Source organism: Emydura macquarii, unplaced genomic scaffold (assembly GCF_026122565.2).
Source record: "Emydura macquarii macquarii isolate MOO-44397 ecotype Brisbane River unplaced genomic scaffold, CSIRO-AGI_Emac_v2 contig_1790, whole genome shotgun sequence".
Taxonomy (NCBI): Eukaryota; Metazoa; Chordata; order Testudines; family Chelidae; genus Emydura; species Emydura macquarii.
The window spans coordinates 327,063-342,492 of NW_027131927.1; the positions used below are offsets into that span (position 1 = coordinate 327,063).

The 15,430-nt window shown below is 43.9% G+C and overlaps 1 protein-coding gene across 1 annotated transcript in view; it reads right to left on the reverse strand.

Annotated features, from left to right (window-relative positions):
- Positions 1-8,331: 8,331 nt before the first annotated feature.
- PPP1R37 (protein phosphatase 1 regulatory subunit 37) overlaps positions 8,332-15,430 on the reverse strand; it is a 76,896-nt gene continuing 69,797 nt past the window's right edge. Inside the window, exon 13 of the mRNA XM_067556487.1 lies at positions 8,332-14,331. The gene's annotated coding sequence lies outside the window, so the exon portion shown is untranslated. The remainder of the gene's footprint in view (positions 14,332-15,430) is intronic.

A 15,430-nucleotide genomic window follows, 5' to 3' on the forward strand; every position in this document is an offset into this window, starting at 1 on the left:
CTCATGGCGTCAGTCTTAAGAGAATGCAAAGAACATCACACATGCATCCACAAACAAACACCTCCACAGGATCTCCATTCATCCCAGGAGCCAGTCCAGAAATGACCTCTGCTTACACCCCCTCCATAGTCTTGTGCCCTCACCCCCATCTGCTCTGTGTGCCTCCTCTCAGCCCTTCCTCACAATCACGCCTCTCTCTCTCTCTGCATGAGCCTTCATCTCCGCCCCTGTCAGGTAGAACTGCCATCTTGTCTCTGCAACATCTCTTCAAATCTCAGCTGAAAACATGTCTTTGATCTTGTACCTTTGGCATAATGCAAAGGAGTAACTATGAAGAAATGACACGGGCATAGCAGGGTTTCAAATCACCACTTTTTCTCTATACACAAACGCTCCAGGCCTAGCTACAAAAACAGTCCTCTCCTGGGATTTTCATAGATTCCCAGAGCAGAGGGGACCATTGTGATCATGCAGTGTGACCTCCTGTATAGCACAGGCAATAGGACTTTCCCAAAATAATTCCTATACCAGGGCTTTTAGAAAAACAGCCTGTCTTGATTGAAAAAGTGTCAGTGATGTAGAATCCAGCACAACCCTGGGAAGGTTGTCCCAGTGGTTAATTACTTTCACCATTTAAAATTGATGCCTTATTTCCAGCCTGAATTTGTCTAGCTTCAACTTCTGGGTGTTGGCTCGTGTTACACCTTTCTCTGCTAGATTCAGGAGCCCGTTATTGTATATTTGTTCCCCAGGTACATACTAATAGACTAAAATCAAATCACCCCTGACCCTTCACTTTAAGCTAAATAGATTGAGCTTGAGTCTCTCATAAGGCATTTTTTCTAATCCTTTATTCATTCTCCTGGCCCTTCTCTGAACTCTCTCTAATTTGTCAACATTCTCCTTGAATGGTGGACACCAGAATTGGACACGCTATTCCAGCAGTTGTCACTAGTACCGAATACAGGGGTAAAATAACCTGTCTGCTCCTATTCAAGATCCCTGTGTTTATGCATCCAAGAATTGCATTGGTCCTTTTGGCCACACTGGTGTATAAGGAGCTGTTGTTCAGCTGATTATCTTCCTAGATCTGCAAATCTTTTACAGAATAACTGTCTCTCAGGATAGAGTCACCCACCCAGTAAGTATGGTCTGCATTCTTTGTTCGTGGATGTATACATTTACAGTTAGCCATATAAAAACACATATTGTTTGCTTATGCCTAGTTTACCAACTGATCCAGATCACTCTGAATTAGTGATCTGGCCTCTTTATTATTTACCATTCCCCCAATTTTTGTGTCATCTTCAAATTTTATCAGTGATGATTTTATGTTTTCTTTTAGCCCATTGATAAAAAATATTCAATAGCAGAGAGCCAAGAACAAATCCCTGTGAAACTCCACTGGAAACACACCCACTAGCTGATGATTCCGTGTTTATAATTCATTTTGAGACCTATCCATTAGCCTATTTATTATCCATTTGTGTGCCATGTTTAGTGTGTATCTTTCTAGTTTTTTTAATCACAGTGTTGTGCAATACCATGTTGAATGCCTTACAGAAGCCTAAGTATAGTATGTCAACACTATTACCTTTAGCAACAAGCTTGTAATCTCACAAAAAGAGGTATCAAATTAGTTGAGAGGATCTATTTTTCATAAACTCAGGATGATTTGCATTAATTGTATTACCCTCCTTTAATTCTTTATTAATCAAGTCCCGTATCCACCTCTCTATTACTCTTTCATAGGATCAATGTCAGGCAGACAGGCCTGTTACTCAGGTGATCACACTGACCCTTTTTGGCACATTATCTTTTTTCCAGTCTTCAGAAACTTCCTCAGTCTTCCAAGATTTATTGAAAATCAGCATTAATGGTCCAGCGAGCTCCTCAGCCAGCTCTTTTAAAACTCTTGGAGCCAAATTATCTGGACCTGCTGATTTAACAATGTCTAGCTTTAATAGCTTCTATCCTGAGGTGATAGTGGAATGGAAAGTTTACCATCTGATGAGACGATATCATCTGTTTTTCCCTAAATACAGAACAGAAATACTTATTGAACACTTTTGCCTTTTCTGAATTATTATCGATAATTCTACCATTTCCATCTACTAATGAACAAATACCATTGTCAGGATTCTTTTTGTTCCTAATATATTTCAAAAGCTCCTTACTGTCCTTCGTTCTTCTGGTCATAGAAGTTTCCTTGTATATCTTTGCTTCCCTTATCAATTTTTTACAGTTCCTAGGTTCTGATTTATATTCATTACTATCAACTTTCCCTTTCTTCTATGTGTTACACATTTATTTTTTGTAGTTACCTTCACTTCCCCTCTAAACCAGATTGGTTTTTAACTAGCACAGCCTTCTTACTCCATTGTAGGATTGTGGCTTCTTGATTCCCATTTATTCCCATTTTTTTCTGATTAAATTCTTCCTCTCAGCTGATTTGGCTCATAATTGTTTTCACCTTTGGGAAAGAGATGGTTTTAAAGTACCAACTAATTTTCTCTCTCTCTCTCTCTCTCTCTCTATATATATATATATATCTATCTGTAGTGGCAAAGCTCTTCCTCTACCGCAGTGGGTCCAGTGCTTTCTTCTAGCGGTAGGTCAGGGAACTGCTTCACCCTTTAGTGTTCTTCCACCCTCTAGTGGTGGGGGAGCGTAACATTCTCCCTAAGATGGCCACTCCCACTCCTGTTTCTGGTTCTCACAGGCCCTTGCCTCTTCGCTGGGGCTCTTGCCTCTCCAGTGAATGGCCAGTTCGGGGGGGAGGGGGTGGGCTAGTCCCACCCTCAACTCTGGGCCCCAACTCAGGCACCCTAGAAGTAGCAGCCTCGTGCTATGGCTTTAAGAAAGCTGCTAGCTTCCCTGGGTTACTTCCCCGTGCTGCTTGACTTAATGTCTGTACCCTGCTCGGACAGGGGTCCTTCTTGGCCTCCTTGCTAGGGAAGGCTCTTGACCCCTGACAGCCCCACGGGGCATGGTAGTGCCCAAACCAAATGTCCAGTTCAATCCTCCCCTTCTGGCAGGGTCTCTTCCCTTAGGTCTGCAGGCCTGAGAAAGGTCGTTTGCCCTCTTCGGGCAGGTTTTCCCTCCCCCATTCTTTGTAGGTGCAGGGCTCTCTCCTGCCAGTATTCTGCTCCTTCTCCTAAACCCTCCTGGCTCTTGACAGCGTCTTGCCTGCTCACACACTCTCTGGTAGCTCACCTCACTCCCACAACTCCAACCACACACTTTCTGTGGAGGGGAGGCTTTTAATGAGTCCTAGGCAGGGCCCTGATTACCTCCAGGTGTGTTAATTAACCTGGAGTAACCCCTGCTCAGCCACCGGGGAAAAGGGACTTGCTGAGCCTGGGGCTGATATATTGGCCTTCTGGCACTCTACGGTAGCCATCTAGTTTGACCCTGGCACAGTGTATGTGTGTATATTTTTTTTAAATTTATTTTACTGGCCTGTACTTTATTCTGCATCCAATTATAAATGTGATCAAATCATGATCACTTGTATATAAGCTACCATTAATTTTTAATGCTGTGATCAGTTTCTCTTGAGCTGTCAAGACAAAGTCTAATAGAGAATTTCTCCAGCTTAGATGCGCCACTTTTTGAGTTAGGTGATCAGAATGTTTAGAAATTCCAAGGCTGTTTTAGTTCTGGCGGTATGAGACCTCCGTGGCATGTGTCACGTAGATGGAAGGCCCCCATGATCATGCAGTGCTTTTTTCTTACACATCACAGATAGGTGCGTTAGCCACTGGTCATCCTGTTCCCTTGTGAGATTTGGTGGGCTGTAGCAGACACCAACTAATACCTCATATTGTGCTTTAGCTGGTAGTACATTGATCTATAATGATTTAAGATCATTTTCTTGTGCGTTAACAGGGACTCAGCCCCAAGTTTTGCCATTTTTGACAGAGTACCATTTCCCCTCCCCTTTTGCCCACTTTATCCTTCCTAAATAGGTTATAACCGCTGATTTTAATAATCCAGTCATGGGGATCATCCCACCAGGTTTCAGGAATACCAACCAGATCCAATTTATGCTCAAGTTTTCATTCCAACTCCTTTTTTGTTTTCCAAGCTCCTAGCATTCTTTAGACAATTCAATAATTTCTTATTCTTTGGTTCCTTGCTTTGTTCTCAGCAGCTGGATTTGGTATTAACGGAGTGCTCATATCTTCCCTCTTTTTACCTTCCCCTTTTGCCATCAGTTTAACACCGCGTTAAACAGGTTAGGTGCCAAACACCCCTTGGATTTCAATAGATGCCACAGCGAATGGCACTAGAGGGCTCACACCCTATTTAAACTGGTACTACCCCACACGTCTACAGTTTATTCTGTATTTCCTTGCCTCTAGATTTCTCTGTCCCGCCCCTCATAATTTTATTTTTATTTTGTAACTGTGATATTTACATCACCAAGGCTGGGAGGGAGTTTGTATGAAAGATGCTACAAAAATAAACTAGAACTCAGTTGTTCAGCTCAGCGTCTCTGCAGCTTTCAGACACCCTGGAGTGACGGCAGCCCAGGCCCTTAGTGTTTACTAGTTTGTTGTTTATCGAAGGATGGCACAAGTTGTAAATCAAATACTGCAGCCAGCTATACAATTCACCGGGGGGATGTGACTTATGTAAGTTGTCAGTTACCGAAGTTATAATACAAACAATATTCTAGCTTAATAGGCACAACCCAAAGCAGGGCTATGCACCCCAACCATTATTTGCTGAAGAAATTCATGAATATATTCAAATAAATATATCAGAGACATTCTCTCTCTGGGGCTAGTAATGTGAATTTGCTCACCTGTACTTGATATCCAAATAGCAACATAAATCGTATGCACAGCATAGAAGCTGAACCCACAACAGGGATCATTTATAACAGGTTTTATTATAGAGTGACTGAAGTTAACGTTGTGACTTAGATTCCCTTATAACCCTGAGTTTGTCCATGTCTCATAAAATCCATAAGAATAGCTATATCTACATCAAAATCTGGGACGAAAGCAGAAGTTTCTAAAAAAATTAAGTGGGTTGGACAAGGAATTCATTAATAATGACACTCTAAAATTGAGAGGAATTTCTAGAGTGGTTCAGACCTGTGGCCCATCTAATCCAATATCCAGGTTCCAAAAGGGGCAAGTAGCAGATGCCTCAGAGGAAAGCATGAGAACCGCATAGTAGGTGGTAGATCTGGGAGCATCTGCCCCGCACATTAGGGCTACATCTACACTAGAAGCGCTACAGCGACACAGCTGCACTTCTGGTGAAGATGCTGTACGTCAGCAGTTCCCAAACTGGGTCATGACCCCAAGTGAGGTCACTTCATCAGCAGATGGGGTCACAGCAACCCTGAGCATGCAGTGGACGCCATTTTACAAAATGGCCCCCCCCGCACAGCCTGACCTCCCACGCACCAGCTGCATGAGGTCACGTCGCACAAAATGGTGCTCTCCATGCACCGTGTGTGTGTGTGAGGTCATGCAGTTCGGTGGACGCCATTTTGTACAGCAAAATGGCATCCCCTTTGTGGTGTGACCTTGCATGTATAGTGCATGTGAGGACACACTGCATGGAGGACACCATTTTTAAACAGCAACTTCCAGGCTGGCTGGGGTAGTGGAATACAACATCTGAAAAAGGGGTCGTGCAGGGAAAATGTCTGGGAACCGCTGCTCTATGCCAACAGGAGAGAGACTCACTGTTGGCTTAATCAATCTACCTCCCACAAGAGGCAGGAGCTGTCAGCAGGAGACGTTCTCCCAATGAGACAGTGCTGTCTACACCAGCGCTTAAGCCGATTTAATTTTACGTTGCTCAGGGATGGGGATTATTCACACACCCGAGTGACAAATTGTACGGCAGTAAATTCTAGTTTAGTCCAGGGTTGAGTCTTCACTGATGTCTAATATTTAGAGACTGGCCTAAAGCCATGAAACAGGAGGAGAAGGGCCCTTCCACCATCTTGTTGTTAATTATAACTTGTTATGCACACAAAATTCCCGTTTCTTTTTGCTCATAGTAAGGTCTCAGGTTCAACAACATCCTCGGGCAATGACTTCCGGAGTTTAATCACAGCTTGTGTGGAAAAGTATTTGAGTTTTATCAGTTTTGAATCAGCCACTTTTTAATGTCACTGAATGTATCACTGCTCTTATGCTATGAGACAGAACAGAAATTCCTACTCTCTAAACCATTCATTATTTAACATTTTATCAACTCTCATTTACCTCTTCCCTAAGGTAACACTCCCCGTCTTCTCAAACACTGTTTGTATAACTCTTTTCTTTATTACGCTCGTCACCCTTTTCTGAACCCGCTGTGATGGTCCCCAGAACTAGAAGCTTTTTTGCAAGTGTTGCTGCAAAGAAAATGGAAAGACAATGGATGAAAAATGACTTTCCCGAACCGAAATCTCATACCCAGGATCAAAATTAATTTAAGCGAATTAATATTTATTAACATTTTCTCCAGTAATGTCGCTATGGAGTGCCAGGTCTAGTGATCTTGGTGTATGATCTCAAAGGATTAAGAAGTAGCTCCTCAACAAGTGTAAATTGGTGTAGCTCCATTGATGTTAATAGTTCCCTAGACTTCAGTGGAGCTGCACGGATTTACACTGGTGTGGCCCCAACGATTCATTTCTGCTGCTGGTTCGGGCCTACAGGAGGTGTGTGGTGGCCTTGTTCGCATACTCAGATTCGGTAGAATCTCAGCTTTTAGAACATACATTTCTAGTCCTTGTAACTGAGAATAAAACCTCTCAAACATGAAGTATGTGTCATCAACGTAGCGTGATCTGCTTGCATCTGCAGACAGCTGGAAATAATTGCTCCAATGAAGTAAACCCCTTGGCTTCACTGCCTCCTGGGACCAAACTTCAGAGCCTTCAGCACCCAACTTTTTAAAGACCCATTTTAAAAAATACATTTGAAAGCCAATTGCAGAAATTTTCCTTCCACCACAGGTGAAAGGGATGCTGGCACATAGTTATTCTGTTTTCTCCCCATGTACATTTGGGCCTTTGCGTTAAAGAACAAGGAAAATTTTAGGTAGTATTATTCCCCAAATCCCCATACGACCTGTTTAATACCAGGTTTGTCTGTTTAAAACACAAAAAACCAGTATTAAGCACAACTATAGTTAAAATGGGTTGTACACTGCCCTGGTGAAATACAGCTTGAAGGGGCTGTTTCCATCTTAAACCGATTACACAGCAATAAAGACACGTATCGTTATTAGTAAGGACAGCAGGTACAAAGAGTATCATTATATAGTATACGTTTTCGGAGTTAAAAAACAAGCAACATACCTCCTCCTGCAGGTCAGCCGCCGCCGTTCTGTTCAAGATGGTTTCTATTATAAGAAGACAGTCCCCAAATAAAGCTCTGGTTTTTATACCCTCCTGACTCTTTGTTTCAAAGAGAACGCCAAAGTCTGTAGCTAGCAGGGTGATTTGATCTCTACAGCTCCTCAATAACCTCCTCCCCAGATCTCTATGCAGTGACATGTCTAAGGGACAGTACCTGCAAATCAGCTGTGAAAGGCAAGCCTGAGTATTCAGATAAATCAAACCACCATCTGCCTACATGCCTGCATCTCAAAGACGACATGCTGGAGGATTTTAATGCTCAGTACAACATGACAAGCCCCTTCTGAATGGACAACGGCCAGACATTCCTCTACAGGGACCGAACCAACTGCCCTCCGTCCCTATTCACTGCGGAAGAGAGCAGGGGCTGCTGAGCCTGTCGCAGGATCAGCCCCTGCTCATGCAGCACATGCATAGTTTTACCAGTCGCATCAAGACTGACAGCCCACTCCGTGCCTTCTTCCATGGATCGCTGAGGGATGCTGGCTCCGAAGGTAGACGTGCCAGTGTGGTGGAAAGAGGGGGGCAGGCTCTGGCTCTACCAACAACTCACTGCATGGCCTTGGGGAAGCCAGTTCCTGGGGATGATCCAGCCTCCCCTTGGGGAAGGGTTTGGCGCTCAGGGGTGTGTGGGGGAGGAACAGCAGTTGTACCAATGGACCCCCCAAGGCTGCATGTTAGTTCTCCCAAGGAAAGGGCACCAGTAAGCCCATCTCCCTTTCTTTTGAAGGGATCTGCCCTCTACAAATAAACTTTTGGGCAGTGGGACCCTCACCCATTTCCTTATCTTCCTTTCCAAGGGCTTTGGGGCTCCCCAGCTGCAGCCTCTCCCCCCAGGGATATGCGAAGAGGAAAGGAAAGAGAGGGGAAGTTAAAAGTCTGGGCCAGTCAACCTGCCAAGTGCTCCTTTTTGAAAACGGGAAGGGAAATTACAATGGACCATCCCAGACTAAATTAGGAAACCCTTTATTTCAACCAAGAGTATTACAATAAACCCATAAATGCGGTAAAACACACATCATAGTTCATAGTTAATAACAAAGCAAGTACTGGCCTGGTACAAGCCTTTCTAATAAAACAGAAATGAAATATATTAACTCTTTACTACCCAAGTGCTGGGTTACAGGAGATGTCAACATTCAGTTAAAGGCAGGTTACATGGTCTTTCCAAGTCTTTTGGTACCTAAAAACCACCCCAGTGAGGCAGTTGGTCAGTGAGAAAGGAGGCTGGCAGGAGCCAGTCTCCTTGGGGCAGAGGTAACACTACCATTCAGTCTGATTTCTAAGCACAGCAGAAAAGTAGCTGATTAGCTGCGAGTTCTGTGTCATGGGTCCTCTCTCACGGTGTGCTTGGTTATAAAAGATGCAAGGCTCTAACCAGGTGCAGCTTCTTTGCTGAACCGAAAGCTGCTGCATTATCACAGCTACTGACGTGCTGTGTCCCCTTTCCAGCCCTATCATTTGACCCTGTGGAAAAGGATCTACGTAACTGTCTCTTTGTCCATTTACTTCCCTGCGCTCATTTTTTAAAAGACTCTGATGGGAAGGGCAGAAACGTGTCAATCGGCTGGAAGCCTGAGAAACAGGCCCCGTTCGAACTTGGGAAGCTCATGGTGCCCCCCTTGGATTCGTTCTTTCAGAGAAGTGATCTCAGTTTAAAGTCAATGAGTCTTCCAGAAAGAGCTCTACTTTCCACACTGACAAGCAGTGTGAGTAGCAGAGGTGGATGATGTGTGGGAAGGCTCCAGTAAGGGATGATCCGGGATGGTGCTGGGCACCCTTAACGCCAGACTTCAGGGGGGGAGGGAGGTCCTGGATTCTGTGAACCCTGCAGGAAGCATTCGGTGCCTTTCAAGACTGGGCCCAATGTCCAGTATTTTCAGACCTAGATGTCTGAAGTTAAGCAGCTAAATCAGAGTGGTCTATTTTCAGAGGGACCTACGAATCTCCAAACTTCCACTCGAGCTAATCTGACCACGTTTACACAGGTGCCCCGCATGGATTCAGGTGCCAAAATTCAACTTCTGGAGGAAGCATCACTAAGCTAAGTGAGATCCCTGCTCTATCCAGAGTTCCAAGGAGATTCAGAAGAGTTCAACAGCTTCAGCAAAAACAGTCTGGTCAGCGTGCCCCCCTCTGGGGTTTAAACCGTCACATCGGACGAGGTCGCGTCTATGATCCCGGAACATACACGGCAGTTTTCCTACAGCCACATATTGCTTTGCAATACACATCATGACATGTTCAGAAATGGGACACCAGACAAGACGCTTTTGCCATTTTAGAGTTCCAGGGGGAGGCTGAAGTTCTGAAAAGCAGCTGCGGCACTTGCCCTGTAACACACCTGCAAAAGGTTTCTAATATGGTGCCTACAGTGTATGACTGACATGTCATGGTCTCATTTCAGTGCAGATCAAGAAACAACAACAGGAGATGTGCACACTGCACCCGAGGGCAGTTAGACCTTCTCCACAGCAGCCTAATGTGCCAGAGTGGGTCTTGCTCTGCTTCAAGAAATACGGCAAGGAAAATACCGCCCAGAAGGCTGAGCAGAGGATTTAATCCTTCACTCTGCGGTTCAGCTCAGATCCTTATCCTTAACCAAACCTAGATTTCTGTGCTTTAATATCTGCTGCTGATAGTCTTAGCAGCTATTCCTGTTAAATCACCAGAGATGTACAAATTACCGTGGGCCAGATAGTCCAGGCTAACAGCTGACAGAAAACAAAGAGAAATCTAAGTTTCTTGGAGAAGAGCATAATCGAGGAAGCAGTAAGAGGGACGTGACAAGACAACTCTATATAGGTCTACTAGGAAACTTGGGGTCCTAGTTTTATGTAGCCCTAATGATGAATTGTATTCCTCTTGAAAGGTTCGGAACGACGGACAGAACAACTTCATTCAAGGGCGGCACCAAAAGGCACTAGGCAAATGCTTCTCAGTGTTGAGCAATACTGAATTTTGTATGGGCTAAATCCGGCTCCCCATGCAGACTGCTGAGCACACCTCACGGGAGCAAATGCCAGAGGACAATTTCTTTGGCAGAACAGCTTAATTCTTGTTGCTTTTCCAGCCACAGGAAAAGATGCACTGCAACTAATGGCTCTGTGAGCCAAGGAACTCAGGAGTGGCTTCAGAGGTGCCTGTGGAAACTCAATCGAAACTCAAAATGGTATGAAGGCTGCACCTCTGCAGTATGGCTGCAATAGTCTTCTCCCAATTAAGCACACCTGGTCTGCATGTGGACTTGTCTGCTCCTTCTTGTGGAGAGGGTCACCTACTACTATGAACGGCCACAGGGCTGCCTGGTTCTTCCTTCTGCTCACGAAGTATCTCACGTTAAACTTCCCAACTCAGTAGCCCATGTTGGAAAGTCCAGCATTAAGTGGGGCCTGCTTACACACAGGGACAAAGCCATGACAGGGCAGCATACAGAGAGGAAGAAATGGAGACCACCAAAAAACGTCTTAGATGTAGCTCAACTATCTGTCACATGTATAGCAGAGAACTGTCTGGAATAACATGGTCACCATCACCTAAAGCCTAGGGATCAGTATCTGATAGCTGCTGCTGCTTGTAAGCCACCAATATTGAGTAAAATCTCATTTTTGTGATTTGCAATATTTCAGCATTTCTCTTACACAAATAACTCGTTAACAATGAGCAGCAAGAGATCTCAAGAAGATCACTGCCAATTTCCCCACAGCCTGCAATGGGCCCCCCCATGTGGTCAAACTATACTGAGCCTTGAGAGCGTTCCTTACCAGCTTCGGGGCTCTGCTTCTTGGAAGAGATGAGAAACTCCCGGGGTGGGTTTTCAAAAGCACGTAAGGGCACCAGACTTGTGCTCTGAGCTCACTTGCGTGCATCTGAAAACCCCACTGAAGATCCTCGTGTAGCTACAGGGATGTGCCCGACAGGTATTTTACGTTTCAAAGGGAAAAGGGCATGAAGATTCTGAACAGGGATATCTGGAGAGGGGACACAAGCATTGCAGAGGCAGAGCCACTGGACTGAGATTGCCCTATCGCGCTCACACCCGGAGGTGCCATGCAGAACTTCAAACCACTGTCTTGGTTTTCCTAACAGCTCTTCCTCTCCGGGATAGTGGATGGTAGCACTAGCTCTGCAGAGTTGCTTTGAAAAGGGTATTGCTTCAGTTCTACTGAAATCTCACATTCTCTTCTCTGCCATGGACAAAATAAGTGTCATTTATAGGTACCAAACAGACAGGAGGAGTCAGTGATGCAGTTTTCATTTACTAGAAAACAGTGTTAACAAAAATACACAACAGAAAGAAATGACAAACATTAGCAAATAAATCACCATCCTTTGTATGTAGTGTTAATGCAGCAAATTCCTAATGTGATTCAGTTGCAGTGCATGAAGAGCTAAAATGTCTGCATCTCCAGCCTTGATTCCCATGCAGCGAAGTGCCCTCACAGCTCCCTGATAGATTTATTGCACTTAAGAAAAAAAAAAAAAAAAAAAAAAAGCTTAAATTCTACCTACAGCCCCTCTCTAGGCTGTTTCTCTTGTCAGTTTATACAATACATTTGTTAAATTACAGATTAGTACCGTAGTTTCCTTCCAAGATTTCTCTTCACAGCAGAGCAGTAATCCTCATATACAGAAATATTTCTCTTCTGATAGCAGTTGGAGGGGTGGGGTGTAAGGCTGCCATTTCCCCATAGATTTGAACCAAAATGGTAGTTCAAGCCCTAATTTAACCTACCGTGTCTTCCTTCCTCTTCAACTCAAGGATAAAGATGGTTCAATCTCTTATGACCCACGCCATTCAGACTTTACACTAAACAGGCTTTGCTACACGGTAATACATCTGCTGCATAATTTTGTCTCCCTTCTTTGATTGTTCCTCTTGCAGGTGCTATATTGAAGACCTCTGTCCAATACCTCAATGCTGCCTTCGAACTGTTGGTTCCTCCCCAGCAGGCCAGCTCCTCTCTCTGGCTGTGGTTATAGGGCAGGCACTCCATTCATTTGGATTCCCAAACTGTGAAGGGATCTGCCCCCTGGCAGTTCTGGCTTCCATTGGAATAGTGACTTCAGAATAATGGCCTCTCTGGGTGTCGTGCTTTGTGTAGGGTGCGGTATGTCGTGGTGGGACTGTGCAGACTAAAACAATGACCCATTCCGCACTCTCAAAACCAGAGTGCTCGGCCAGCAAAATCTCACAAGCCCTGGGACATTGAGAGAGGCCCCTCCCTGAGAAAATTGAACACCTTTTCCAGAGCAACCAGATTCCTTCCCTTGGTGCGATGAGTAAAGGAAAGGCACCTCTAATAGTATGTTCATCATATCCACGGTGTGACAGCCTCTGGGATTCTCTGTAGTAAGCACAATTTAGAGAATGGAGCATGTTCCAATGCAGAATTGAAAACTCATCCAAAAAACCTTTGGTAAAAAGGGCAAATATTCTCTGAAGCAAAATTTTACACTGAATCAAAGGGCCCACTGACCAGCTAAATGAAAGCTACTTACACAATCATGAAAAGTCAAATTCCTGTTCATCTGTTAATGGTGACCCATGCCCCCTGAATCGCTCCCCAGCCGAAAGCAAAGGAGTTGGAAAATCCAAAACAGGAGGGCAGTAACTTAAACAAACCAGGTGATCCTAGATTTCCTTTAATGTAATAAAATGTAGACAGTCCAGCTACTTCTACTGCATATCTGCCTCTTGGTCAGTATTAGATTGCTGGATGAGTCCACAAATGGACTGAGTCAGTCCCAAGCCTGCCCTCTTTCTCACACTGTCAATTCCATATATATGGCTTTGAGAAACTGCTAAAGGGGGTCATTTGTCCTTCTCTTTGAAACTTAGAACGTTAGGAAACTCGATTGGACTCAGCCATGATGATTCCTTCTCCCCCAAGAGAGACACGACAATGTAAGGAATTCCACTTGATCCTCAAGGGTCTTAGCTCTGCCTCTTAAATGCATCGCAGGCAGGGAGCTCCCTGAAACGTGGATCTCACAAACGCGTGTCTGGGTGCACACATGCACACAGGCTAGTTGTGTCATTGTGGTGTTTTGTATAAGGGTTTGCATGGGAAGGTACTTTTGATGGTGCTTTTTGGCAGAGTTCTGCAAACCAGGAGTGGAAGTCCCAAAAAGGTTGCAGGTTAGACTAAAACTCTACGTTGTTTTCTAAGTTAAATCCTGTTCAGTACTTTGAAACTCATGATAAATATATACCAAAAAAGGGAATTTAAAATAAATAACCATTGTGGCTGAGGATGCAGCCTGTCCTGCTCAGCTTGTCTGGTGATACAAGTTTCTCAACAGGTGAGTACAGCTTGTCAGTGCCACTCTTCCCCAGAACATGATCATGTGCAACCATTCTGCTAGCAGGTCCATGTTACAAAACACAGTTTTCTTCAACCGGCCTTCAGAGAACTGGGACACCTGTAGTGTGTGGAAAGCAAATCCAAGCCTGGACCATGAGACTTTGGGTTTTTAATCTCCCATTTGAATTGGAGAATATTCCTGTCCAATGCCTGGTCTCCAGGGTTGATGATATCTTCTCCTTACAAATTACTCGGTAACAGTGGTAATTCCAGAGAAATATAGAAAGAAAAACACAAATTCGTCAGCTAGTGTCTAGAGAAGATCAGAAAGTAGTGCCATTTCCCATCAGGTGCCATAGCTCACCTTGGAATCAGGTAGGAAAATCACTTTTGGTAAGATTTTATCGCTGTTCTCCTTCCCTTCCTGAATCATCTTGAAAATATCAAAGTCCTTCCTTATAGGATAGGTAAGCCAAGAATCAGGGGAAGTGTCTAGGGCAGGAAATATCACATTGTTTTGAAAAAAATAACCTCTGTACTGCAGACCAAGGTTTTTCTGAATCATGTGGAATGGGAAGGGAATAAAGCTACACAGGCATTTCCCAAGACAGTCTCAGCTCAATGCAGATCGACCCAGAGGAACTGTGAGAGAGAACAAACACAAAGTCAGACATCACAGGAATTGCCATACAAGTCAGCAGTCTTGTGACCTGTCTCGTACAGTAGTCAGTATCAGATGCTCCTGAGGAAGGTGCAAAAATCTCCATCACCCACAGCCAGACTAGCGAGGCAGCGTGCTGCTAACCCCAGCAGTCAGTGGTTGGCTTGTGCCCTGAGACAGGAGCATTTCTTATCCTTATAAATATATTCCTTATGTTATTTTATCCTAACTAATATAACCACAAAGAGTTAGAAGCAGGCAGCATTATCTCCCGTAAATGTAAACAAACTTGTTTCTCTTAGCGATTGTCTGAATAAGAAGTAGGACTGAGTGGACTCATAAATGCTAAAGATTTACATTGTTTTGTTTTTGAGTGCAGTTTTTTAACAAAAAAACTACATTTGTAAGTTGCACTTCCACGATAAAGCGATTGCACTATAATCCTTGTATGAGGTGAATTGAAAAATACTATTTCTTGTTTATTTTTTATAGTGCAAATATTTGTAATAAAAATATAAAGTGAGCACTGTATATTTATTCTATATTGTAATTGCAATCAATACATTTTAAAATATAGTAAAATATCCAAAAATATTTATAATAAATTTAAATTGGTATTTTATTATTGCTTACCAGTGCAATTAAAACTATGATTAATCACGACTAATTTTTTAAATCAAGTTAACTCAAAATTAATTGTTTGAGTTAACTGCGATTAATTAAAATGTTCCTGGGATAGAAGAGAAGACATGAAGTGCTTGGGTCATGTAACTGTCTGGGGTGATATGAATGGGTTGTTAGGGAGTAGCTGAAACCAACCCATATCAATGGAGGCTCTGGAAAGACAAAGGAACCCCAAGGACTGAATAACTGATACCTAACGATGGGAAACTCCAGCAGGCAGAACCTTTGAACTCAGCAGGGATCCTGCAGGACCACGACAATGGACCAAAAAGTGTCAGGTGGCTGTGTTAAGAGCTGGCCTTTAGAGGGACACAGAGCTTTCGCTTGGGACTGACAGAGAGCCAAACCGGATTTTAAGCAGCTTGGCTGGATAGAGCTGTGATGTTGGCAAGGCTG